Below are 27,198 nucleotides of genomic sequence, written 5' to 3'. Positions count from 1 at the left end.
GTGTTGAAGGCAGCATTTTATTTAAATCAAAGCTGATGATATGCGTACTTTCACATTATTTTTGCAGAAAGCTTCCAAAAAATCTACGTTCACAAAACTAAATGACTAAGATAACTGGATATATAATATTAGTCGGATGCGTAAATAATAGTTATGAATTATGAAAATAAAATTACAAAAAAAAGTTAAAGAGATTTGTGTCCGGATTATAAAGGTCCGAATTAAAGAGATTAAAAAGAAAATAACTGCGAGTTTGGACTATCGTCAGATCTGCATTATTGAATGACTGGATTATATGGAGTATACTAAATTTCCAAAACAATGTTTCGAGTATTAGAAGGACTTACCTTGGGAAAGTTGATAATTCAAATCGATACGTGTGCAAACTTACAATTGGCTAAATACAGTATTCAATCTGGAATATAAGAAAAAGTATATTAAGTTAATAGTTTATAACCATTAATAATTAATAATTAATAAATTGTATTAAAAATGTATAAGTTTTAAACTTTGTATATTTTATAAATTGTGGTTCGCAGTTATAAGTGGGCCAAAAGAAAGAAAGAACTCAAAACCAGAAGTAGGCATATGGGTGAGAAGATGCGGGTTTATATTTTTGAAAGTTACTTTTATTTGCTAAAATACTCTTGTGTTTCAGTTCTAGCTACTAATCTTCGTTATAAAATTTTATTAATGTGTTATTATATATTAACTTTATTCTACTGCTTTCTTTTCTTGAAACATTTTAAGCCCATTCGTATGCCTTTCTAGCACACACTCTATCTCTCGCCCTCCACTTCTGTTTTTCTCCGTCTATACCGTCTTTATCTTTTTTCTTCTCTCTCTCTCTCTCTCTCTTTCTCCCTCTGGAGGTTACCAATAAAAAAGTGGGTTTGTCACAATAATCCTTCAAGAATGCAGTGATATGGTGATATAGTTTCCAACCCTTTCTAAATTTAATATAATCTAGTATTTTCTCATATTTTCTTTTCGTTTTTTCTAATTGCCATCTATATTTTTTTTTTATTCTTTTTCTCAACTTATTTTTATACATTCATTATGCGTATTCTTGAGGATAAACTTGAGGGTAACAGCCTACAGGTACAGACTGAACATTCGACATCTCTTACAGTCTGCCTTGAAAATAATATCAGGTTTTAACTCGCATCATATCTGTTATCATATCCTGTTTTCCGTATATAAGAATATATGAAGTATTTTTTCTGACTATTTTTTTCAATACTCTCTTTTTAATTATTTGTCTACATTCTTTTATTCTTATTTTTATTTTCATTTTATTTTTTTAATTTCATCACAGCCTTTACTGTGTTTTGCTACAGATCTCAAGTTTCCATTTCTTTAAATTTTTCGTGGATCTTTTTAGGAACAAAAAGTTGTGTGAGTGAACTCTACAATACAGTTCAGAGACCTATACGCACAATTCATTTTGGATCAGATTTTGTTCCTTACTTATACAATACATACCTATGTATATCGATGACCTCTGAAGACACGCATGAATTATTCGAATATTAAAACTGAAGAAGAATAGCGATATTGAGTGTTATTCAAATCTATAAAGAACATCATTAGACCTGTTTAATTAGCGAAATGTATCTTTTATTGATTAATAAGTATTTTGATATGTTCTGTTTTGTTGATATTTTTGGAAATATTCAATATGATTAACAACTTAAGCCGTTTAACAAACAAAAAGCAGACATTAATCATGATATTTTATGTAATGTTGCTTAATTTCTATGTCGACAGCTTAATCAATCATTAGCACATGAAATGTTAAGACAAAAATACGATAACGATACGATAGATACATAGATAGATAGATAGATTTGTATATTTATATGAAATGTAAGCAGTTATTTAACTATAATTCATATACACATATCCATGGCCTCCGAAAGTAAGTAAACTATTTGCATGTATGTATCTCTGCTGTGTGAGTTCATAGGTGTAGAACTCGAATATCTATTAAATGTGTATATGGACAAATCAATGATACAAAAAAACTCAGCATTCATCGATAAATAGTGAAATCGACATGCAGATAAAAATGCTTTGAGGCCAGTAAAGTCAAAAATAAGATTTTGTAATAATAATTCTTTGGATAATGTAGGCATTAGTAATGAAAATTTGATTGATTTTAAATGTTAAACAAACATTACAAAATATTTACACTTAAGTTAGATACAAAAGAGGCATTTTTATAAAATTAATATATGTAAATGTTAAATAAGTGACTTTTTGATATTAGTAATATTCCGAGTAAAAGTGGGTCACTTCATTGCTGATTAGAAATAAATTTAGTAGAATTTAGATAAAGCTAAAGTGCACACAGTTGCATTTAAATAATTAGACTTATCATTCTAGCTGGTCGGGGTCTTATCAGTTAAGTCAGAACATATACACCATATGTGCATACAAAACTTAAATTTAGTACAAAGATAAGTTTGATTAATAATACTAAAGTAATTTTGATTTATTTTATAAAAATATGGAACAACTAGCAGAGCTACATAGCAGCAGCGTAGTTAATGGGGAACAGTCCGTCCAGCTATTGGGTAGATAAATTCCATAGTGGATTATATAAGAATAGGTACAATGAAACACAAATTATTACAAATCTGATCTGAACCACAGATTAAAACAAAATTGTCAATATGCGTTTAATCATTTGGAAGAAAAAAATTAAATATTCTCACACTTCAAATCTCAATCTTTGACTTTTTAATCTAAAATATTTATGACCCGATTATATATAATGGTAGTTTCATTTTAAACATGAATACCACAAGATTTTTTCTACCACAAAAAATTATAAACGAATTGAAATTGAAAGAGTGACTCACACGCCCACTTTGCCATTATCACTATCATTATAATAATAATAATATATATTATTTTCGTTGGAAAACACCGCAAGAGGCGCCAGGGTGGTGCCTATTGAATTATATGTGCCCAAGAAGTCAACAGCAATTTGTCAAGTTCTGCTAATCAGTTAATGACTGATTGACTGACTGGCTGACTGACTGATTGACTGAGTGAACGCACGACTGGAAAGGCGACAATATGGGTGAATGTGTTTCACTGATAAGGAATAACAAAAATTTCGTAATATTTTTAGTATTTGAAATTTTTTTTGTTGCTTAATATGTGATTATTAAACAAAAAAAATGTTTTGTTTGATTATTGCAAATCGCATTTCTTAAGACTGACTTTCTCAAGCAAACATGGGCAATTGTTTATTTAATTAAATGTATCATATATTTAAGTGATAAAAAAAAATTTCTATATATATACAGTGAAATATACAGTGAAATTTATCAACAAAGGGGAGTTCTACGTAGTTATAAAATAAGTCTAATTACGTCTGACTAAAAGAAAACAATGGAATGACCGGAAATTTGAGGTAATCATTAATGATAATTGTTTAATAAAAAAAAGAATTTTAAAAAATTCTTTATGAAACATCCAACTAAAGCCACAATTTTTTTCTTTCAGAGTAGCAAAATACATGCAACTTACGAAAGTAAACACGTGAAGCAACAACAATGCTCTTAAAATCTTCAGAGTTGGGTCTTAAGTTTCAGTGCAGTCAAATTCAAAACTCAATCTATTGTGAATATTCACTGAAAATATGTTCATTTCATTTACATTTATTTACTAATAAATTCAAGTACATAAATAAATAAATTAATTTAAATATATAAGGTGGAAATGCTGACCACTGCCCTTCTAATATTCATTTTGTTTTCTTTTATTTAAATTAATTAATTTTTTTGTTTACAATTTCTTCATACTGTACACAATACAACAAAAAACAAAAACAAGCATTTGAAATATTTTAAAAGTTGGCAACCAGACTTAATGCTGTTTTTTAACAACTCTGAAAGAAAAAAATACAGCCTAAGTAGAACCAAAGAGTATACACAAAAAGGTATACTCTGTAATAAAATCTAAGAAATACATTAATAAATACGGTAAGTATCAACATCAACCGTGTGAAATCTTATTCCCTTAAACCATTTCTTCAGACTGAACAACACGGTTTCCAGTCATTACAACACCTGTCATGAGAAGCCCAGATCAGTAATATCATCTTTTTTGACAATACAAAAGATCTTTTTTTCTCAGTTTGTTTGTGTCAATTGTATTCATTTCATATTCTACACAGTTCACAACATTTGATAAGTTGAACAGCAAAAAAATCAAACATCACTCATTTATTATTCAATCATTCGATTTCTATTCACAAATATTTACATGCAGCAAATGTAAAAGAAGCTAAACCTGAATAAGAAGAGTTATGTCTAAAACATTGCTTGCTTTTAGATCGACAAGAATATTGTATACCCCGATCGCAGCTGGATTGACTCTATAAATTAAGATATACTATAGCGCTCTTTAAACATTTAAAATATCTGAAATGAACGCAGCCGTCAAAGAGCACTTCAAGCCCACAGAATAAAATAGGTTATAGTATTGAAAACAAAAGGTTTGGAGTAACTGAACTTAGTCCATAAGCTTTAACCACATACTAGTTAAATTGACCTGATAATTTCGTTGGAAAAATATCGGCTCATGAGATATAGAAGATATGAAAACCCCCAAGTAGTATGGTTGAACCCACATGATGCGTTGAGTAAGAATATTTTAATCTGAGATTTAGTTAAAAACTGGTTAAATCAAAAAAATTATTTTTTTGGTATGTATGAATATTATCATATAATATTATGATATATTATGACGTTGATTCCTGCTTTCATGAAAACCTCTGCATTTAAATCAATATATATTATTAGTTAATTATTATCGTTTAGATTAGTTACATGATTGTATTAGGTCAAGTACAGGATGTTTTTTTTTTAAATTCAAGCGCCTCACAGTTGGGATCGCCTATAATTTATGTGTTGAAGTACAACATTTGGGTGATAGTTATATGGTATATGATACAAGCATACGATACAGTAGTATGTTTAGTTCTTTGTTAATATTTATGTTTTTAATATACCACATTGCCTGGGTTACCATTTTCAGTATCTTTACATATGTAATATACATATATATATGCAATTTTCTTTTATAAAGACTTCAACTCACCGGTGAAAGATGTCCACCGTTTTGGTGTTTCATCAAAAAGTGGACCATAACACGAAGCTCAACTCTCTATTTTAACGTTATTTAGTTAATTTACTACATTTTGTCACCTCTGTGTTTCTTTTGTTAGCATTGGACCTATAACTGCTGTGTTATATTATGTGAGATATGTTGTAAGGATCAAGTACCCTCCGTAATTGTAAATTGAGTACTTGTTTTTTTTTTCAAATATTCTCCTAGGCAACGCAATTGTGATAACGCTTTGCCCTTCTCTTTTAAGATTTGAAGCCTTCACAAAACTTGAGCTTCGAACGTTCTTTTGCATTCCAGTTAACACTACTTAAACACATTTCTTTCGTGACGATGTTTCTATTCTCACTCTGTTATAGGAATGTTATAACGTTACATGAGTTGTTTGCATTCTTATCTTGTTTTCCACTGGGCGTCTTCAAGTCATAGCCAACTTATCGGGGTACTTGAAACGGGGAAGAGCTTTTGTTGATTAAATCGTGTGGTCTTAAATTGTCATTTCTTAACAACACCTGACCTTTTCAACTTCTAACTAAACTGTTGAGCAGCATCTCAACCCATAAGTGTGTATTTTTTATAAATAATAATTATTAATTATGCACTTCATAAGGGTGCATAGGTTTGTTGTTTTTTATATATACTATATTGTTGATTCCATATTTTTACAAATATAGGGCATATAGATAATTTTTAAAATTGCTTAAAAATCCATAAGTTTATTTCTTTATTTAATAAATTTATTTGAAAACCTTTTTAATTCATTTTTGAGTACAAAACAAATTAGCCCACGTGTGCAAAATTATTGCAAATATATATAAATAAATGCAAAAAAAATGAAATGAATTATAAAAAATAATAATAAAAAGAAGTGGTAAACACTTTATGTACTTTCTTTCTGGATGTAAAGCAATGAAGTTCATTTTTTCCCTGCGTAACTTTATTAACGTTGTTTTGTTGGAGTGACTTAGCCAATTTCTTGCCGCCTTTTCAATTGGCCATAAATTCACCGCCAAACTGCGGTATCAGTTCAATATGAAGAAGTGCTATTTTCGATACAATTGCAAAATATAATAAAAATCACAACAATAATGCCAAGAAGTACTTTTGTAGCCTCACAAGCAGATACAAATTTTAAATCCCACACAAAAGTCAATAAAAATCGCGAATAAAGAAAATATTAAGGTGTCGAGAAAATAATAAATAATAAAAACATCAGAGAGAAGTGAGTTGAAGTGAAAGCGTTCGATATGAACAAATAACATATAAAAATTATTATATTTTTTTGTTATTATTGCCAAATCATAATAAAAGTCGAAAATGAGAAAAATATGATGTGTCTATGATTTATAACCAACGCAAAGATGCCAGATCGAGCTTTGCACTTGAGTCATAGCTTAAGCAGAAGTTATTACAAAATTAGTTAGATTTTGGTTCAAACTAAACGATATTCAATATATAGATTCCATATGGTAAGAGATAAAGTTTCTGCTCTATAAACTCTTACTAGCTAATACCGAATGTATAAAAGATTTCAAAAAACACTAACGAAGCTATTGGTCAGAAATGAAAGACGAGAATTTCTTAACACTCACTTCACAGCACTAGCTAGAAAGTAATTATATGAACTCCAGACTTGAATTTTTTTTATCAATTTCAATGACACTCCCACTGTAGATAATAAAAACCTACTTATTTAAACAAACGATGGAATAGTGTCCTAGAATATTTTACCAAAAAAATGACTTCAGTCATCTGGTGTAGATTAAAACTTCCACTGCGATATCACAATGAGCCTACTTTTTAGAGTCTGAGTCGACTAAGTTTGCTATCAGATGATAAGTCGAACACTAACCTTATAGATAATTTTCTACATATGAAAAGCATTTTAAGTATACACACTATTGCAGAAAACCCTTTTTGGAGTCTGAGTCGACTAAGTTTGCTATCAGATGATAAGTCGAACACTAACCTTGTAGATAATTTTCTATATATGAAAAGCATTTTAAGTATACACACTATTGCAGAAAACCCTTTTTGGAGTCTGAGTCGACTAAGTTTGCTATCAGATGATAAGTCGAACACTAACCTTGTAGATAATTTTCTACATATGAAAAGCATTTTAAGTATACACACTATTGCAGAAAACCCCTTTTTGGAGTCTGAGTCGACTAAGTTTGCTATCAGATGATAAGTCGAACACTAACCTTGTAGATAATTTTCTATACATGAAAAGCATTTTAAGTATACACACTATTGTAGAAAACCCTTTTTGGAGTCTAATTGAACTACGTGTGCTATCAGATGATAAGTCGAACACTAACCTTATAGATAATTTTCTACATATGAAAAGTATTTCAAGTATATCGGTCATTCTTTTACAACTCGGACACCTTTTTGACCTCATGATCTCCGATTTGGCCGTATCTCGGGAAAAAATTTTGTGATTTTTTTCCTAGGAGATATGGACCCATGGGGTTTTGAGAATTGGCATAGTAGACACATTTTCAAATGGCTATATCCCAAGTTCTATAAAAGGTAGAAACTTGAAGTTTACAGCGTTTTAAAGATAATTGATTGAGCTTTTATAAAATTGTTCAAACAATTAAAATTTTTAATATTTACTAATATTAACCGTTAAATTTCAAAAAAAAAATTTTCTCAAAAGTAGTTTTTAAATTTTCATTTTTTATATTTTATTTAAATTCAGTTTTAAATTTTACTACGAAATAAAATTTTTCACGAAACCGTTATTTTTTTAAATATTTTAATATTTTTTTTTCTCCCGCAAAAGTTTCTACCCTTTATAGAACTTGACATATAGCCATTTGAAAATGTGTCTACTATGCCAATTCTCAAAACCCCATGGGTCCATATCTCCTAGGAAAAAAATCACAAAATTTTTTCCCGAGATACGGGTCTTCTTATTTTATGAAAGGAACTCATAAAAAAAATTTCAGCCAAATCGGAGATCATGAGGTCATTTTTTGCCAAAATCCGTCCGGTTTGTTAAAGAATGACCCATACACACTATTACGGAGAACCCCGAAAAAAAATTGGAACCAATATTTTTAATTATAACAGAAATGGGTGAAAAGAAATAAGTTGTAGTTTTTGAAATACTTTTTTACAGACAGTATTTTAAGATACTTAACCAACTAAGTATAATAGATATACAAACTGAAACTAGTATATCCGAAGACAATTTTCATACGAACTCTTTTTTAGGCACATACGATTTTACACCCAGATAATTTATTTTCTTAATTGCAGTTGCATATTTTGACAGTTGTTGCATTATAGTTAAAGTTACAAGATACACTAAGTATCTGAATGTTGAGTATTGACAAGTATTCGTAGGTTTATTACAGGAAAACCTAAACGAAATGAAAATCAATTTATGTAGAGTCTACAACTTTATTTAGTTTTATATTTTATTTTCCAATTTGTTGCAAACGTAAAGATGTGGGATAATCCTATAAATCAATACCACCTGCATCCTGTTGTTAACTAAACTTTAAGGCAAAATCATTTTAAATGCTTGGAAATGCTACAATGGAGCAGAAAATTGAAAACTGCTGTATATGTTAACTATTTTTCAACTAAATGATGAGAATATTTATCCATGGGGTACTGGCTTTCAACGTAATTGAACATTAAACCCATTGGAGACAAAGCAACCTTCAGAACTTTAACAGAAGAGTTTCAGCAATCCATATAAAAGTCAAAGTGTCTTTTAAAGTCTAAGAATTTAAACATTTTTGCTATCAGATGACAGCTGAACACTGTCTCTGAAAATTAATATGAATAATCTTCTCCTATGCCAAGTACAGCCAATATTTTGTCATCTCAGCAGAATCAGTTTTTTTGAGGTAGTGAACTGTTAGATCATCTGTTAAAAGAGACAGTTTGTTTTATTAAGAAGAAATAATTGAGTAATATCAAGGTTACGCAGAAAGCAAAAAATATATCGGTTCGGTTTCGGTTTTCGTTTCTGCAAAAATATCAGTTTATCGAAGCCCTAATCGAAACGGAATTTTTACCGTTCCGATTTTCATTGCGATTCAGAAGAAAAAAAGAAAAAAATATTTCGGTTCGGTTTTAGTTTTCGTGCTTGCAAAAATATCGGTTTTTGATTCGGTTCCGTTTCGAAGCCCTGAGTACTATTGTCTTAAGTATCCAAATGTGACTAACTCTATATTACGATATAAAGTAACATATGCTACTTAATAACATAAAGTTTATTAAAACATTAAAAATATATTTAAAACTGAAACAGTGCTGAGTAATCCTTGCAGTGTACAAAACCAACGTTTTATTGATTTAGATAAGTCAATCAGAAAGTGTTTTGATATATCTTACAATAATATATTATATATAACATACTTTTGATGTGTCTCGGCATTTAATATAGATTCATCATCAATAATAAAGATACCTGATAATAAATATTTTACACCATATCAGTAATAAATATTATGTATTCATATGTAGTTTAAAAATATTTCAGTGACATTTCTTTATTTTTCATGTGTACAGTGCCGTTCTTTTTAACGACTTGATAAAGAATTCATTTCTCAAATTCAAAGTAAGTTGTAGACTTTGCATGTACCTAATCAGTAGAAGTCAACAAAATTTTTATTACGCCACCAAAAGTTGCCATACACGAGTACAGGTTAGTCAGAAAATGTATTCATAGGTCAACTACCTGCCTTTTATTTATTTGAACTTTCCTCACCTGCACGGTAAACATACGTAATGCATTTGGTTACTTTAACATTTAATGGCAATTATGTTGATTACTGAGTCCATGGATTATACACATTTAAATTATTTCTATAATTATATGCCAAAAATAATAGATAAAAATTTATTATATATGCAAGACTGTGAAAAATTTGCAATGTTAAATTTCAAAACTTAATTTTAATTAAAAAATAAAATCAACAAACATTTCAAACACCAAAACAGGAAAAGATTAGAACAGTTTTATTTTGTCTAAAACCCTAATTTTATATATAATATGTATTAAAAAGACATAACTAAGTGGACTTACTTTCTTCTTGACACATCCTTTGCACAAATAAAGATGCAAAGAACTAACTATTTCTAATTAAAAAAGAACTAAACAATATTCATTAATTAATTTTCAACAGTTGACTTATTATTTCACACGCTCCACTTATGAAGAAATGCCTATAGCACAAAAGACAACATCGTTGTTGTTGCAAAATAGTTTGTTTTTGTTGCATAAATTTCATATTTGTATGGAACAACTTATTGGTACTTCTGTACGGATAATGCAGTTATATATCAATACAAAACAAAAAGACGAAAATAAGAAATCCGATAAAGGCGAATAAAAGTGCCGAAGCTCTTAGAAAACTAGCGTACTCTGTACAAGCATTTCTAATGTGAAAATAACTAGTTACTTTTAATGATTAATTCTTGTTAAACGTAGTTTAATAGTTGGCAGGACTAGTTGCTTTTTGTGTGACATCTATTTTAAAAATATATCTGATATTTGAAGAACTTAGCGAAACTGATACCAAGCATTGCAGAAAAATTGTAAACTTTGCAGAAATCAGTCATAAAATTTTGGCGCATAGAAAACCGAAATCCGATACAAAAAAATTAGTTTTTACGTACCTTACTATGAACTTACGAGTACTAAAATCTTCTTGACAAGTTTAGTGATAAAAATTAAAGTTTTTCGTCGAAATAGAAAGTAATATTTTTTCAAACTCTTATCTCTTTAAGTATTCTGAGTAGTTAATTACATGAAAATATTCAAAACATCCATTTATGGTGTATGTCATTTCTTCATCTGGCGTAAACTATCCTGGAAGCTAAAATTATATTTTTAAAACAAAAAGAAAATTAAAACCCCAGTACGGTGGATCTGATGGATAGTGAGGAAGATCAGTAAGTTTGAAAGATAATTTATGAGTTTTACCTATGCTGACTGCTGTAGTAATACTTGCAATATTATTCATCTGGCGATCCTGTGATGCTTTCACAAATTATAATCGATAATAATCGATAACAGTTTAGAAGAAATATGCGCTTTAAGAAAAATATAAATTCATAACAATAAAGAATTGTTAAAGAACGATTCGCATTAGGAATCTTCAAAATCCTGCCTAATAGCTTAAAGAGCATTGAGACCAAAATCAGTTTCTTCAGCATTAAACTAATCCAGTTCAGCAGCAAATGAAAATTAACTCCTTTCTTGTGAACAGGCTTAAAAACAAAATATGAAAACGTTCTTTAATTAATTTTTCTTTTGTATTCTAAGTTTACAGTTAGACAGAGTGGTGAAAAATGAATAGTCCTTATAAGCAAAATTCGGTACAAAGCAATAAAGAAAAAAATTCTTGAAGAATAAGATCGAAAACCATTGAAGTCAGACAGTGATGAAGTCTTTAGCCTCTCTGGTCTAATAAAGAAATATTAAAAAACAAAATTAAACTGAAGTGATTAAGAATATGACAATGGAGCCGTTTTGGGACGTATCAAAAAAATTGACTTGGTGAATATTAAGAGAAAAAATATGGGAATAACAAAAAGAAAATAAAACGTATGACAAAAAGCATAAATGTTCAATTTCGGGCTCGTTCCCTTAATAAAGCAGATATGGGTATAACAATAACAGCTGTTCTTATCCGAAACTGGTTCGCATTTAATTGATTTTTTGTTATTTTTTTCTTTCTTACTCCTCTTTATTTCTCATTCACAGTCTTCAAAATATTTTGTGCCTCCACAAACTCTAAGACTTTGATTTCCTTTGTGGTACACACACACTCAGAAGTGTGGTTTTGATAATTCTTTAGCCTCGTCTACAGGAGTTTGATGTATATATACTTTATAGCAAATAAGCAAGAAAAGACCATAGAAGGAAAGATAAAGATAAAATAAAAGCAAAATAACAAGTACGCAAATCCAAACAATATTCCAGTCATTCAAACCCAAAGCACATCAAATAGACGAGTCTAGAGTCGGAAAGACGACCAACTTAGGTTAACTTGTTGCCTTCAGCGTAAACACTTTTTTATTGTCTCCGTTTTCCTTTTAGTTGCCTACACTGTCCGTTGTCTGCATAGCCTTCTTGCCTTTTTCTGTTTTTGCTTTGTTTCAGTTTCTGAATCTGTATCTGAATCTGGTTTAGATTTTCAGCCTTACAACCTTGTGCTACGTACCATTTTTTTGTTGTGGCTTGGAACACTGGCACTTGTGCAGATTCGGCCTGCTTCCAGACTGCTGAACTGCCAGCCTGGTAGGCTGCAACACGTTTTAACATTTAAATTTAGCCAGACTAACTGCCAGCCTGTTTCTTGTTTATTATTGTTGCAAACTTAATAATAATACTATTCGTTTGTAGTTTTAGACAACAGCACGTAACATAAAATAGTTTACTGGCATTATTTCCCCCTGTTAGCTGGTTCTATCCAAACCGGCTCACAGTGGAGATACAAAAAAAAAGAAAAATAAAATGATGACTCTTAACAGCATTTGTTCTTCAGACTTTGAATACTTCTTACGTCCATGCAAAACTCATTGTTCTCTAAAGAACAACTTCGGGATGGTGCAAGTAGCAGCACTACCGCAACCACTACCAACTACAAGCGTTGACGAAAACAACCGTATCTACGGCTGCTGTTGCAGTTGGCGATACACGTAATCTTATATGCAAAGTCATTGCCCAAAGTTGTAGGTACTTTTGTCATGACTCGTAAGTTAAATTTCTTACTCCCAAAGTTTTTGTAATTCTTTGCACTTTGTCTGAAAGAAAATTCGTTACTTGCAGAGGATGATGTACATTTTTGCCAACCTATAGAAGTACACAGTTCGCTTGTCTTGCAAAAGTTGTTTTAAGTCGCGAAAAAATCATAAAAAAAAACAAACTGGTTCAAAAAACAGTTTTTAAGTTATTGCTATCTCACACTACTTTCTGAGCGCAGTCATTCAGTTCTTGACTACATACGTTCATATATACCATACACATGCATATTTTATTACATAAATTTCTTAATACTCATTTTCATGAATTTAGAAAGACTTTCTGGTACCGTTATGAGAAACGGGTCTGGGACGTTTAGGTAGATAAAGAGATCTCCACAAAAATCACTTCTATGAATAATCGAAAAAAAAACAAGCGCACCACTTCTATGAATAATCAACGTCAAAAGTAGTATATGGTAGGCAAGTAAGCGAAATCTTCCTGACTCTGGCGACAGTTCAGCAAGGATGCGTCCTAAATCAGTGGCACATTTTGCCTTTGTATTTTGCTCTAGGATAAAAAAAGGCTAAACTATATTTTATAATACTGCAACAGAAAGTATTGGATTATATATATTGGATCATATGGAGAAGAAAAAGCTTAAGTAATCAATACTTATACTTTAAAAAGGTTCATTACAAGCATGGGCGCTACAATAAACGAAATCCGATGTTTCCAGTAAGTCATACAGTAGAGTATTAGTAGGTTTCCATCATGAAGAAAGATGTATACAATATATAGATGTATATATAGAACTGAACGCTGGCTTTTTTAAAAACCACAAAATTTTACTGAAAGATATTTGCGAATTAGGTGGATAAAATGAATAAGCAATGAAAATTAATTCCGAGTAATTTAGAAAAAAGGAAGCGTAAGTGGGTTCCGGATACACAAGTCTAAATAAGTGATATGCCGCGCAATTTTCGAATAGAACTTGCAAGGGAATATAATAAAAATCTGGAAAAATGTGGATTTATTTAGATTATTATTTATTTTTATTTATTATTATTTATTTTTATTTATTATTATTTATTTAGATTCTCATAAGAGAGAGACTAAGGGACGTTTTGTTAACACCTCTGAAGTAAATTTAAAAAGTTTATATCTTACTCTTTCATCTTTTCATTCCATTCTTTCTCTAGAGTGGACAGCTTATGTGGGACCAAAATCTATTGTTCAACAACATTTCATTTTCTCCTGTATTTAGTTTTGATTTGTTAATTCCAGTATTGTAAGCAATAAATATAATTCATCCTCTGAATATCCATTGATTCAACTTCTGGTCTTATGCATTTTCGTTAAGTTGGGTGAGCAATTTCTGTTCTACGGCAATAAGGGGTTCTTTTTCAAATTCCATAAAAATGAAATAAAGTGGAAACTAACTTATCATGTTTAAAGAAGTTGTCTCTCTAAGCGTATTCCGATCATAAAATCTGATCGTATTTATTAATTATATGTATATATTGCATAAATTGCAATCCATTCGCTCAAAGTTCTCAGTCCTTTTTTTTTTAGCAAATTTTTAAAAATTATGTAGCGCTATTTTTTGTGCCACCTCAGTTGCACCAAATCTACTGAATATTTGTAAAATAAATATAATGTTTAGTAGATTTCTATTCCTTTTGTAGTAACTCTTCTGTGTAACTACTTACACCTACTCACTCCCCAATACAGTCTGTTTATAGCAATGCTTATGGGCCTATAATGCTGTATATACTAATATATGTTAAAAAATTTTATTATAAAAGTCACAGTCGTGCATTTAAGACACTCAAGCATAAATTGCCTTATATCTGAAATTTTTTATGGTGTATGACTTTAGAATTACAGTACACAGAAGAAGTCATTAAGGACGGCTCGTTTTCTCCGCTTGAAATATAAGAAATTGCCAAGGAAATGGTTAAAGCTTCTTAGAAATATAGTAAAATTTAAGTAGATGTTATGGTTAGAATATAATACTCAAAGAAGGAAAATAATAATGGATTTTTAGTTAAAGATTGTTTTTATGAAAGAGTACGTCTAAATGGATTTATATCTAACTACATCAAAATTCAATTGAAAAATTTTAAATGTATAAAATTTTTCTTAGTTATTCGAATAAATACAAATTGTGAGAAAGTGGATCTTAGTCTTTGTATGACCAAAAGTTGTATATTGATAAGGGAAGAAGAAGATTTGGATAGTTACATTAAGGAAACAAAACGGGGATTTATAAATATGGTAGTTCATATGTAAACAGAAAGGTATATATTGAACAAAGTCTCATCAGGCTTAAAAAGTTCCATAAGAATAGTAAATGGAAATTAAATAGATGAAAGTATATGAATGCAATATGGAAATTATTTTAGCAAGTATGGGACTATCGTGTACAGTTATTTATGCTTCAAATCACAATAGAATGCTTAAATCTGAAGGACATAAATATATTATGTCGGTTTTCTACCTATCATTTTATCTTATCTTCATATATAATACAAATATATTTAGTACTTTATCGTCTTTACTTTATCTGGTAACGATCGATAGCTTTTACAATCCGAAACATCTACCATAAATAAAATAGTGTTTTATAGTGTTTTTAAGTGTTTTTAAATAGTGTTTTTAAGTTTTAACCATAAAATTGTATTCCTCATTTATTAATTGAATTTTTGTTTGACTATATAGCTGTTTCGAGTAATGCCAAACACCAAATAAATAATACCAAATACAAAATAAATAATGCCAAACCAAGGGTTGAACTCGTGCTCTGTCAAATTTGTACCCCGTCAAAGTCAGTGACTCAAACTGACTCAAACCCGCACTTTACTTGTACGTTCGCATATTTTTCTGAAGTTTTGTTTTTGAAGTTTTGCTTTGAAGCTTCATTAACATATTCACTTCTTCTTCTTAATTCCTTTAGCTCCTTGTGGAGATATCTCCGTCATCTCGTCCGATTGTTTGCGATAGGTTTGATTTCATTCCACGATTTTCTCGTTGCTAAAATCTCGGTGTGCAATGTTCTTCTCCATAATGTTTTGGGTCGTTCTCTTTTTCGTGTCCCTTGCGGGTTCCAGACGAGTGCTTTACGGCAAATGCACTAGCTGTGTTAATATATTAGAAAGAATAATTTGTGACGCACAACAGTGATAGAAAAGTATTATTGTAAATTGTTAGTAATAATAAAAGTTAATCCAAATGAACATCAAAAATTGTGTTTTAATTCCCTTAGTGAATTATCTCCATAAATTGAATTAATTAATTATATTTATTTTTGATTATTTAGAGAATTTTCGAATAGCAAAGAAAGAAAGAAAGGACAAACAAAAAAATTTTATTTTTAATTTTATTGAAATTTGACTGACCATACAACGCTGTTTCGAGTATTGCCAAGTACTCTTCATTAGTGGTCTTAGGAAATAATCGAATTTTATTCAATTAGTTTATAGTCCGTATATAATTTGTTTGGACTGCAAGTGCCTTGTTTATTTTCAATTATTAAATAATTATTATTATTATTCTTTTGTAGAGGCATTATTTATTGCATTCTTTCTTATTCATATATTCTTATTTATAGAATTAAAGTCATGCTAATGTTACTCCATGATTTCAAAACTTCAAGATCGATCATACGGGTTAAGTACGGCTTTAGATCAGTTGGCTTATGAACACTGATACTGTGTTCATGAGTTTCAAATTTGGCAGAGTAGAAGTTTAACCCTTGGTACTTGCAGTCTAAAGCCCTCTTTTTAGCCCTTGGAATTTTTCTTTTTAGAAACCGCGTTCTCACATTTTTTTTGTTCTAAAATCCTAATACACTTATAGAAATGAGTTTATAAAATAGTATGACCTTCCTGTTATCGCAATCATTTTTCTTTGTATTCCTGTATGATTTAATCAGCTATCAGATACAGTATCGAAAAAAATATAGAAAGTCGTATAAATTCAAGTAGCGTCTGTGTTAGGTGAAGCTCAGCACTTTATGGTAATTAAAATCTTTACCTTTTTTGGCACCATAAAATTAACAATAATTTCCATAATTTGAAATTAAATTTATGTTATGCGGTTTGTTTAGTTCGCATACAAATATTTTTGATTTAAAACGTGACATTTGAATTTCAACAGAAAAAAACATAAAAAACTCAAGAAACACAAAAGTTTCTTGAAAAAAATGCACCGAAAAGCGGTGCATTTCACCAAAATTTTTGTTAATTTGTGTTATTTATTTTTTTTTCTTTTTGGCTTTTTTGTGTATTATGTTACACAGATTATTTTTATAACTTATTTTTTATATAACTTACTTAATTTATTATGAGTTTTTTTTTCGTTTGGTATAAAATTATAATTCAGCTTACATAAGCGCGATTAAATGCAAAAGCGTGAAAGTTGCATTGAAACCCAAAGAGGCACAGCGACCAGCGACCAACAAAGAGATTCAAACAAACTGGCTGATAGACAGATAGACAGACAAACAGACAGACGTTTATTTTAAATAAATGTGACAAAGCAAAAGATACAAGATAAAGGCAATGAAATAACCTGCAGCAAGTTGCATGCTACAAACACTCCAAGAAAAAGTAAGTTCGTTAATCAGTTTTGCTTTGTTAACTAAAAGTGAAAATTAAGTTAAAAGTTTTTAAAGGCCGCCACGGGTACATGGAACAGTTTATCTGTATCTGTATCTGTATCTCCATGTGTCTGTCTGTTTCTCTGTTTGTCTGTTTGTCTGCTCGTCTGCTCGTCGGAACAGATAGTTCACTTGTTAACTCAGAACTGTGCCCAGTATTATCTTCAGTTTCATACTCGTATGCACATCTGTGGCTCAAAATGTTTGTAATTTTTTTTTAATATTTAAAAATTTAATTCAAATTCAAAGTCATTTGAAGTGTGGGAATTTTTTCTGCTGCTTCATTTCTTCTTCAGCCAATCAACCAATCAGCCAGTACTGGCTGCTCACACTGCAGTCTGCAGCTCATAAACCAAATATGCATAAGTGAGCCCGACAAGGCCAGTCCACATGTATCGTACACACACTGCTCAAGTAATTAATTCTATGAAATTGTAAATTAAATAATTTTTATGTCTTCAGACGTCGACTTGTCTTCATTTAGTTCTTGCACATAGTTAATTCCCTTATACATGATATGTTATCATATGAAATGATATGATAATGAATAAATGATGAGATATGTATACATATGTACATATTTTGTTATGATTTACTACTCTTCAAATCAACTGAAGTTGATTACTTCATTGTTTTTTGGGTCAGCGTAGACTGAAATCTGCCAGAACCAAAACCGCCTGAACCAAGCCGCCGTTGAGACAAGTAGTGTATCTTTAAATGCGGTTCTTCACTCGCTTCACATAAACTTTGCGGTTGTGGTAGCTCTTTGTCTGCTATAGCCCTTTTTTTTTATTGTGTTCGATTTACATCGTTACAACAGCAGCCCACATTGGTTAACATAAGTGACTGAAATTTGTAATTAATAAAGTCATTCATAATTTCTTATATACTCGCAACATTTACAATTAAGACAAAACTGCCTAATTGACAACCCACAATTGACGCAATTAAGAAATCTCAAAAGTCTAGAAAAATTGATTGCTTGTAGAGAAAGATGAGCAAGTTCAATGATTTTTAAGGCAATAAAAAATTAGGGTTAATCAAATAGAATGAAGTGAACACTTAGTAGGGCTTCTCATATTATTTGGGATGTTCGAAACGGGCTGCATGAAAGTTTTCGAACATATTATTAGGCCTCTTAGCGTCTTTTATTCAGTATGCTAAACTTTAATAATGTTTAAGAGGTCTGTCATGCTGCCCTACAAAGAAATCCTCAAGGCAGTAAAAGACCCAGCAGGCCTCGTACCACCTGGAGAAAAACAATCCAGCAAGAAACTAATAAATCATTTAACGAATTAAGATATTTAGTATTAAACAGAAATACCTGACGATTCTATGTAAATAGTCTATGTTCTTGATGGAATTGGGCTTTATAATAATACTTAAGTGTAAAATTGTTCAATAGAGATAATTAATGAAATATAAAACATTCTTCAGAACGGTTTTTTGAGTAATTCGAATTTTTTCGAACAGCTCGAATTTGTTCGCACATTTAAAGCGTTTGATCTAAGTATTAAAATCGAAATATATATTCAAATTGTTCGAGATCCATAATCTTAGATAAAGTGAAGAAGTGAATATACGACAACTAATAAAGGAATTATAATCACGATTTCGTACCGGAATCGTACCGAAAACCGAAAAAAACCGATATTTTTATCAGAGCAAAAACCGGAACCGAACCAATATATTTTTTTTTTTTGTTTTGAACAGGAACGGAAAATATTCCTTTTCGAAGCCCTGATTTTAATACTAAAAAAAATTACGGGAGCATCCAAGAGAATAACAGAAAAATGTACTACTGAAAACTTCAAAAGATGAATCACATGATAATAATTCTGTATGTATTTTATGCAGACTTCTTAAAACCTCACTTATATTCATACATTCCTCACTAAAGTCTCACTAAAGAAGGCTGCTTTTAGAGTACCTACATGAAAACTTTTAAGCTTTCTTAAATGGAATTGATTTATCAATTCACTGCAGAAAGGCAATTTGTTTGTAGTGTTATAGAAATTGATCAGTAATTATATTAATGGATACCTTCCTTAATTGCCCATCCATTTCTTTTTCAAATAAATTTTTTTTGTTATTTGAAACAATTTAGTCCCTTTTGGCCGGACAACTCTCTTAACTCTCTTGACTAGAAAAAGCATTGGTTAACGATGAGTTTTCAGTGTATTATTTTACAGGGTATGTAAATATTATTTTTTATATTATATTCAAGATCTTATATCAAAAAAAAAAAAATCAAGAACTAGTACCAGAATTTTCAGCACGAATAGCATACTCGTATGTTTAGTAACTAAATTAGGAGTATAAATAAATGGAATGGTAGACAAAATATTTGTGTGGACAGTATTCCGCATAGGACTAAAAGTAAAGCAATCCTTAAGATTTGTAAATATTAAGTTATTTCTAATACGGTAGTGATAGGAAACCTAATAGTAGATCACAACTTTTGGTATTACTGTTAAAACTTTGTTTGTCCCATATGTCATCATATATATATTTTTAACCCTTTAACTCCTAGGAGGAGCATAGCGCCGAAACAAATAACTTCCACTTGGTACGATTGGTCGCCAATAGCTACAACTCTCTCCAGCCTTTCCGCATATATGACATATCCGTATCGGTGTGTCTTCTCCAGGTATGAGCAGGGGTGCCCCTGCTTCTGCTACCCATCGGGATCCACTCAATCGCCATTTTTGTGGTGTCACCAGTCGGTCTACGCAAAGTTCGACCGATCCATTTCCATTTGCGCTTTTTATTTTCGTTTCTCATAAGTGTTTGGTGAGTTAGAGACCATAGACGATCGTTTGAAATTATATTTGGCCAAAATATGGTACTTTAACTATCGTATAACAACTTGAAATTGTTGAGATATAAGTATTTAGATATCAAGCCATTTCTTTCCATATAAAATTTTTTATAAGTACCTTTCGTTAAAGACTTAATGAAAAAAAAAAAAATTAATTTTGTCTAATAAATAATATTTAATAAAAACAAAAAATAAATCTGTAAAAGATATCGAAACAAGTTATAAATTATAAAACGATCCACCCACTTGAACAAAAATTAACTGATTGTTTTGCTATTTTATATTCAAACGCCCCAATTAATATACGATTGTGAATCTGATAGAATTAATTAAGATTTTCAAAAAAATTGTTAGTGAATTATCTTAATTAAAAATATTAAAATTATAACGATTATGTTATTTAATAGTTTATTCAAATGCTTAAATGACTTACAAGTGCGGATACAAATCGTGAATATTCTGCGTAGGTAAAAACAATTTCATAAAATCTGCATACAGTTCGGTGCCGCGACTTTGGGCGTTTGCGATAGTGCGAGAACCTGAACGATTGGTTTGAAGATTTGTGTATGTGGCGTACCGGATTATAGAATAAAAATTATTAATAGTAAAGTGACTGCAGTTAAACTAAATATGATCTTTTTATAAATACCGTATTAGAATATGAGTATATTTTGTAAATGTAAAAATATATATATTATATATATATATAAAAAACTAACAGATTTTGGAAGAAAATTGAAACCTCCATCGACTACCTCATCAGATTGCACAATCTTCAAATTACTTAGCGTTTATAATATAAGTTTTAGTTCTGCGAGAGTTGGGCGAAGTAAAGCGGTAGAGACAATAATGAACGTGGAAAAAAGAGAAGTAAAAATATAACAAATAGAAAGTGAAATTCTATGACAAAGAAGTGATATATGTATAGTAAAGGGCGGAATTAAAGTTAATACAAAAATGCTTAAAAAATCATTTAAATGGAATACAGATTTAAATTCTTAAATGAGTTGAGAACTACAATTTTAATAGATTTTTCGTACTGTCAAGAGCTCAAATCACATAGAACATATTCTGCTTGTTTAATGAACGGCAGAATATTTTAATGAGGACTTCCTAATTATGAATACGATTAAGTTTACAAGTCAACTGAAATATATAACCGTCTAAGTTAAGAGCAGTAGGTGAATGTCTAATACTCATTAGTTTTATAAGAGAAAAATAAATTTATTTGTAATAGATTAGTGGATGAGTGTCTAATATCTTTTATTTCTGAAAGAACGAACTAAATATATAAGTATTAGATTAGTTAATGAGTAGTTAACCTCGATTAAACGAACCAAACGAACACATATGTACTAGATCAGTAGATGAATGTCTAAACTCTAACAGCTTTGAAGGTATCAAAGAAAAATAATATTAGACAAGTAGATGAGTGCCAAACCTCGATTGAGGTACTAAACGAACATATATAGATTAGATTAGTAGATTAGTAGATGAGTGTCTCGCCTCTATTATTTCTAAAGGGTCTAATATGAATGTCTAACCCTTATTTTTTCTGAAAAAATCAAATAAACATACATGTCGATCAATTCTAAAAGAATCAAAAGAACATATATGTACCAGATTAGTAGATGAATGTCTATAAACTTCATGAATTCTGAATGCACCAAACATAAATATAGTATTAGATTAGCAGATGAGTACCTAACCTAAATTAGAGGATTAGATTGCTATATTAGCAGATGAGTGTCTTACCTCTATTATTTCTGAAGAAACCAATAGATGGGTGTCTAACCTCTATTAGTTCTAAAGGAACCAAATAGACGTATAAATACTCAATTAGTAGATGAGTGCCTAACCTTGCTATTGATATACGCAAACAGTTGAGATTACATATATAATTTTAGTTTTCTAAGAGCCAAACTAACGTATCAGATTAGTCAGTTTAACTTCGGTTGGTACTAAAAGAATCTAATGAACTTATAGTATTACTTTATTGGTAATTATAAGGTAATTATAGAGCATCTGATGTGTAATTGCCCGGCTCTCTCGAGAACTCGACAAAAATACTTGGGAGCTTTCAGTTTTGCAGGACTGGAGTACATACCTGAGGTTTCTGTTGGAATCTTAATAAATTTTGCTAATGAAACGAGCATTCTAAGTGATGCTTACAATCGCTAAAACAAGACTCTGATCTGGTATCGCAATGGACCTTAGTGGTCTACGCGTGGCCTTTTTGGCCTGCCAGCATAATCTAATCTAAATAAGGTATTAGAGGAATAGATAAATGCTTAAACTTTATTGATTTTAATATAGCATAATGAACATATCACTCTGGTAACTACTGTTACCAAACCCAGAATTCTACTTTTGATTTAGATACTTAAAGCTAAAGCTTGTTCCGTACAATGCATAAACCAAGGTTTCCTATAACATTTAATTAAATGTTATATATACAGATATCACATTTCATCTGTATGGATTTTCCCAGACTCAAAACTGTAAGTAGCTGAGAGTAAAATATACAATATTACAATAATAACCAGCGAAACTATTTAACGCCTACACATTTCCTCACAAGATCAACATAAGCAATCTTAATGAACTGCAAAGCTTTTGTAAGCGCAGATAAAGCAAAAGTAGAGAAAAGATATTAAGATATCGGCTGCGCTCTGACAATGATAACTGCCAACAAAAACAACAAAAACAACAAGAACAACAAAAACAACAGCCACAGTAACAGCAACAGCAACAACTTTTAAATGTTTCCATGTTTCCACATGATTAGCTTGACAATAATTGCTTCTAATTATCATTTAACTTTTATCTTTTATCATTGCGGGAAAAGCAAACCTTAAGATATTTGTATATCGTTGAGTGAAATGAGATGTAGTGAAGTGAAGTGAAACGTGCGTTGAATTTATGAATGAACGCGTAACTAAAGATACATTTGTATGTACTCGTACTCGTACTCGTGTGAGATATATGCAATAATGTGAACGAAATATAGTATAGGTGTTTCAGTGACGATGATGCTGGGGAGGAGTATGACGTATCATGTTTGACATCTGTCATTATTTGAAAAGTTTTCATTGACAAAATTTCTTGCTTGGAATTTTCCACAACACCCACACGAGACCCTGACACTGATTCTGCCTGTGCTCTATATACACTTTTTTGCATATTTCTTTTAGACAAACTGCTATTGAGATGTTTATATGTACACATTCGTATAAGATATTGTACTCATATTGATAATTGTTCGATTTTTGCGCATAATTATTAGTCATAGCCAAATTACAGTTGTGCTTTCTCATACTTAATGGCTTTGGAAAACAGCTGATGGCCAAACTGGCAAACGAGCAGCAAAAATAAGCACTTTCAATTACTTTTGGCCATTTAAGGTTGCCAAAAAGTGAAATTTATATTTCAACATAGATTTTTATTATTGTTTTATATTATTTAATTTTTTTATGGTTTTTTGTCGAAGACCTTCAATGCTTTTTTGCTTTAAAATTTTTTTTTGTTTGTCGTCATTGCCGTTCAAAAAATGTGGAAGATAAAACCAGATTGTGGGTGATAAAAGGCAGTTACCGCATATTCTTGAAGTGTACTTGCTCAGCCACCCACAAAAGCTGCATGGACAAGAGATTCAAACACACTTCTTTTTTGGTGATATTTCATATAACTTTTGTTATTAATAATTTTTTTTAAAAACACGACAAAAAATTTTTTGTTTGGGTTGAAAACTTTGTTATTTCTGTTAACTCAGCAAAGTGGAAGCTCCATAGCTTCATAGGTTTTTTGTTATTACTTTTTTACTAGTAAAAGATATGGCAGTTTTTATCATCGATTTGATAAAAACTACTATTTTTTATATACATATTTTTGTAACAGTATACTCTGTACCAGGGACCGAAAATAACAGTTATTTTAAAATTTTTTATGAAAAAAAGCAGCAACAAAAAGTTGTCTAAACTCTTATTTAAGTAAATAGTTATCATTCTAATAACTTTTTTCCTTAATATTATGCATGCTTTTTATATATGAGCTTTTTAAAATAAAACTCAAAAAATAATAATTAAATTTGATTTTTATTATATTCATCAAAAATAATAATTATTATATGCCTTTTATTTTTTTCGCGCAGAAATAACTCTTAAAATTTGCTTCTTATTTTAAAACGCACAAATAACTGGTATACTTGCGTTATATAATTATAAAAAGCAAGAGTATCGCGCAAATTCTGCGCGATATTTTTAAAATGAAAATATGAAATGCAATTTTCATACAAGGTAGTTGTTTTTGCAATTCCATAGAAAATGTTTGTAAAAGGTTGGTGCAGGTAAAGATTTAGTTTAGTTTTTTGTTTTTGTATTTTACATTACAAATTTGTTCTCCTACAAAATACAAATATAAATACAAAATATGAATCCAAAATACAAAAACAAAAAACTGAACTAAATCTTTACCTGCACCAACCTTTTCAAACATTTTCTATGGAATTGCAAAAACAACTACCTTGTATGAAAATTGCATTTTATATTTTCATTTTAAAAATATCGCGCAGAATTTGCGCGATACTCTTGCTTTTTATATTATATAACGCAAGTATACCAGTTATTTGTGCGTTTTAAAATAAGAAGCAAATTTTAAGAGTTATTTCTGCGCGAAAAAAATAAAAGGCATATAATAATTATTATTTTTGATAAATATAATAAAAATCAAATTTAATTATTATTTTTTGAGTTTTATTTTAAAATGCATATGATAACAGTTATAAGATGATTTTTATTTTTTTTATGATAACTGTTACGGTCCCTGCTCTGTACTCAAAAAGCATTGTAAGTAAATACTACTATTTTTAAGTTTAAGATTACAGTGAAAACTCCCCAAACAGAGGGCACCATATCGCTGTCCAATTTTTGTTCATTCAAAAAGGGATACCAATAAAAAAGGGTTGAGTAATTCCAAATGATAAAAATGAGAACAAGATGGACATCATTGGCAGCGTAATTTGAATGCGAGATAGTTCCATGCAGGTACGTAGTCAGAGAGGAGCTGAAGTCACACTTTTCCTACCCGAACTTAAAACCCAGGCGAAGAACTATATTTTTATATAAGCATAAATATTTTTTGAAATCACTCTAAGTGCTTCTTAACTTTACTAATATTAATTCTTCCCCTTTCGTAAGTTCCCACTCTTATTCTCATCTTATCTCCGTTTGTTAGCACCATTTCTATTTATATAATTTTTAAATTTTGAATTATCTGTTATCTGTTACTCTGACCTTTTCCCATTTTTTTGTCTTGTCTATTTTATCCAGCTACTTTAGCCTGCTATTGTTGTTAAATCGCGTGTTAGGCATTAATCTGACTCGCTATATTTATTTCTAGTAACTGACTTTTTTCTCTATTTCTCTATCTTTCTATCTCTTTTACCTGTTCCTATCATTGATCAGCATGCTAATTTAAATGCAGGGTTGTCACATGTGGTACTTTAGTATCAAAATTGGTACTTTTTTCCCGTATGCTACTCTGATACTCTTTTTTAGAAAATCGTACTTTTTTGAAGTGTGAACTATAGTATAGTTATTTATTTATTTATTATATTATCCTCATTAGAAATTAATATAATTTTATGTGTTGATTTAGTAAAAATATTGCGGCTGCAAAAGGTAAACGAAAATGTTGATCGGAATGGATTTTAAGACTTTAAATAAAAGAAATCTTTGATTGGAATGGATTTTAAGACCTTAAATAATATTATGTTATACAAAGATCAGCAGAAAAAAGTACGATTATTTAAATAATAAAACTGTTATGGATAAAAAGACTTACATTGTACTATATCTTCTGTATATTTTAGGTATATATTGTATTTTCTTATTAAAAGACAATACAATACTAACTTTATTTTAAATTTGATTAAAATCAGTTATGACTATTAGTTATACCTATTAGTTAGTTATGACTATTGTGTCTCTTTTACTTAACAGAAATTAGTATATTTATTAGAGAGGTTTCTGCTAATAATGAATCGCAACAACAAAAAATTTATTTATTTTCAACTAATTGAATATTTGGCTAATCAGACAGCGAGAAACTAGCTTCATAAATGTTCAGTTTTCGATATTTTTGCAGTTACGGATGATGAGATATGATGAATTATGCAACACATACTTAGCTCGTTAGAATTCGATATACTTTATAACTTAAGTAGAATATATCGCATACCAATAACTCTTAAAAGAAAGTACTAATATTAATAGCTAGGATTCAATCATTTTCTTTGAACATTAACTTAACATAATCATTCAGTTACCAAAAACTTTGTTCAAGCAAACAATCTATAAATCCTCTTTATTGAAAATATCAGTTTTCTGTCTAGTGTAACTTAAGTAAACGAAAAGAAGAAGAATATTTTGGGTTATCAATCATCAATCTTTGCGCTTTTAATGTGAACTCATAATGATGAGCTCATATTATACATATAATTTTCATTTGTGGCAATGTCAACAATTACTTACTCTGCATAATGTCATTCTCAAGTACAAAAGTGCTTATTGCCGTAATCAAACCTCTCAACATACCCTCGTACAGTTTTGGCAGTTTGTCATGAAAATCAGCATATGCTGTGCTTCGCCCCTTTTTTCAAAGCTGCCCTTGTGAAATAAGCAAAATAGCAGATACGCATATCAATTTAATATAATTGATGGATGCTGGCAAGTGAGTATATACCATCACCGTAATTATCATCAAATGATTGCGGGATAACAACAGGCAACCCTTAGGCAAATTTAATCTTATTAACATATACATATAGACCACACAAAAACATAGTATCTGCAC

At 30.1% G+C, this 27,198-nt stretch overlaps 1 long non-coding RNA gene across 3 annotated transcripts in view; it reads right to left on the bottom strand.

Moving 5' to 3' along the window:
• Nucleotides 1–352: 352 nt before the first annotated feature.
• LOC119687436 overlaps nt 353–27,198 on the bottom strand; it is a 48,099-nt gene continuing 21,253 nt past the window's right edge. For all 3 annotated transcript variants that reach the window (XR_005253165.1, XR_005253164.1, XR_005253166.1), the window contains exon 4: nt 353–415. This is a non-coding gene — a long non-coding RNA (uncharacterized LOC119687436). The remainder of the gene's footprint in view (nt 416–27,198) is intronic.

This window comes from Teleopsis dalmanni, chromosome X, assembly GCF_002237135.1.
Source record: "Teleopsis dalmanni isolate 2A chromosome X, ASM223713v2, whole genome shotgun sequence".
Taxonomy (NCBI): domain Eukaryota; kingdom Metazoa; phylum Arthropoda; class Insecta; order Diptera; family Diopsidae; genus Teleopsis; species Teleopsis dalmanni.
Note: the sequence above shows the minus strand (reverse complement) of the source record. Positions and strands in the feature narration are given on the sequence as shown.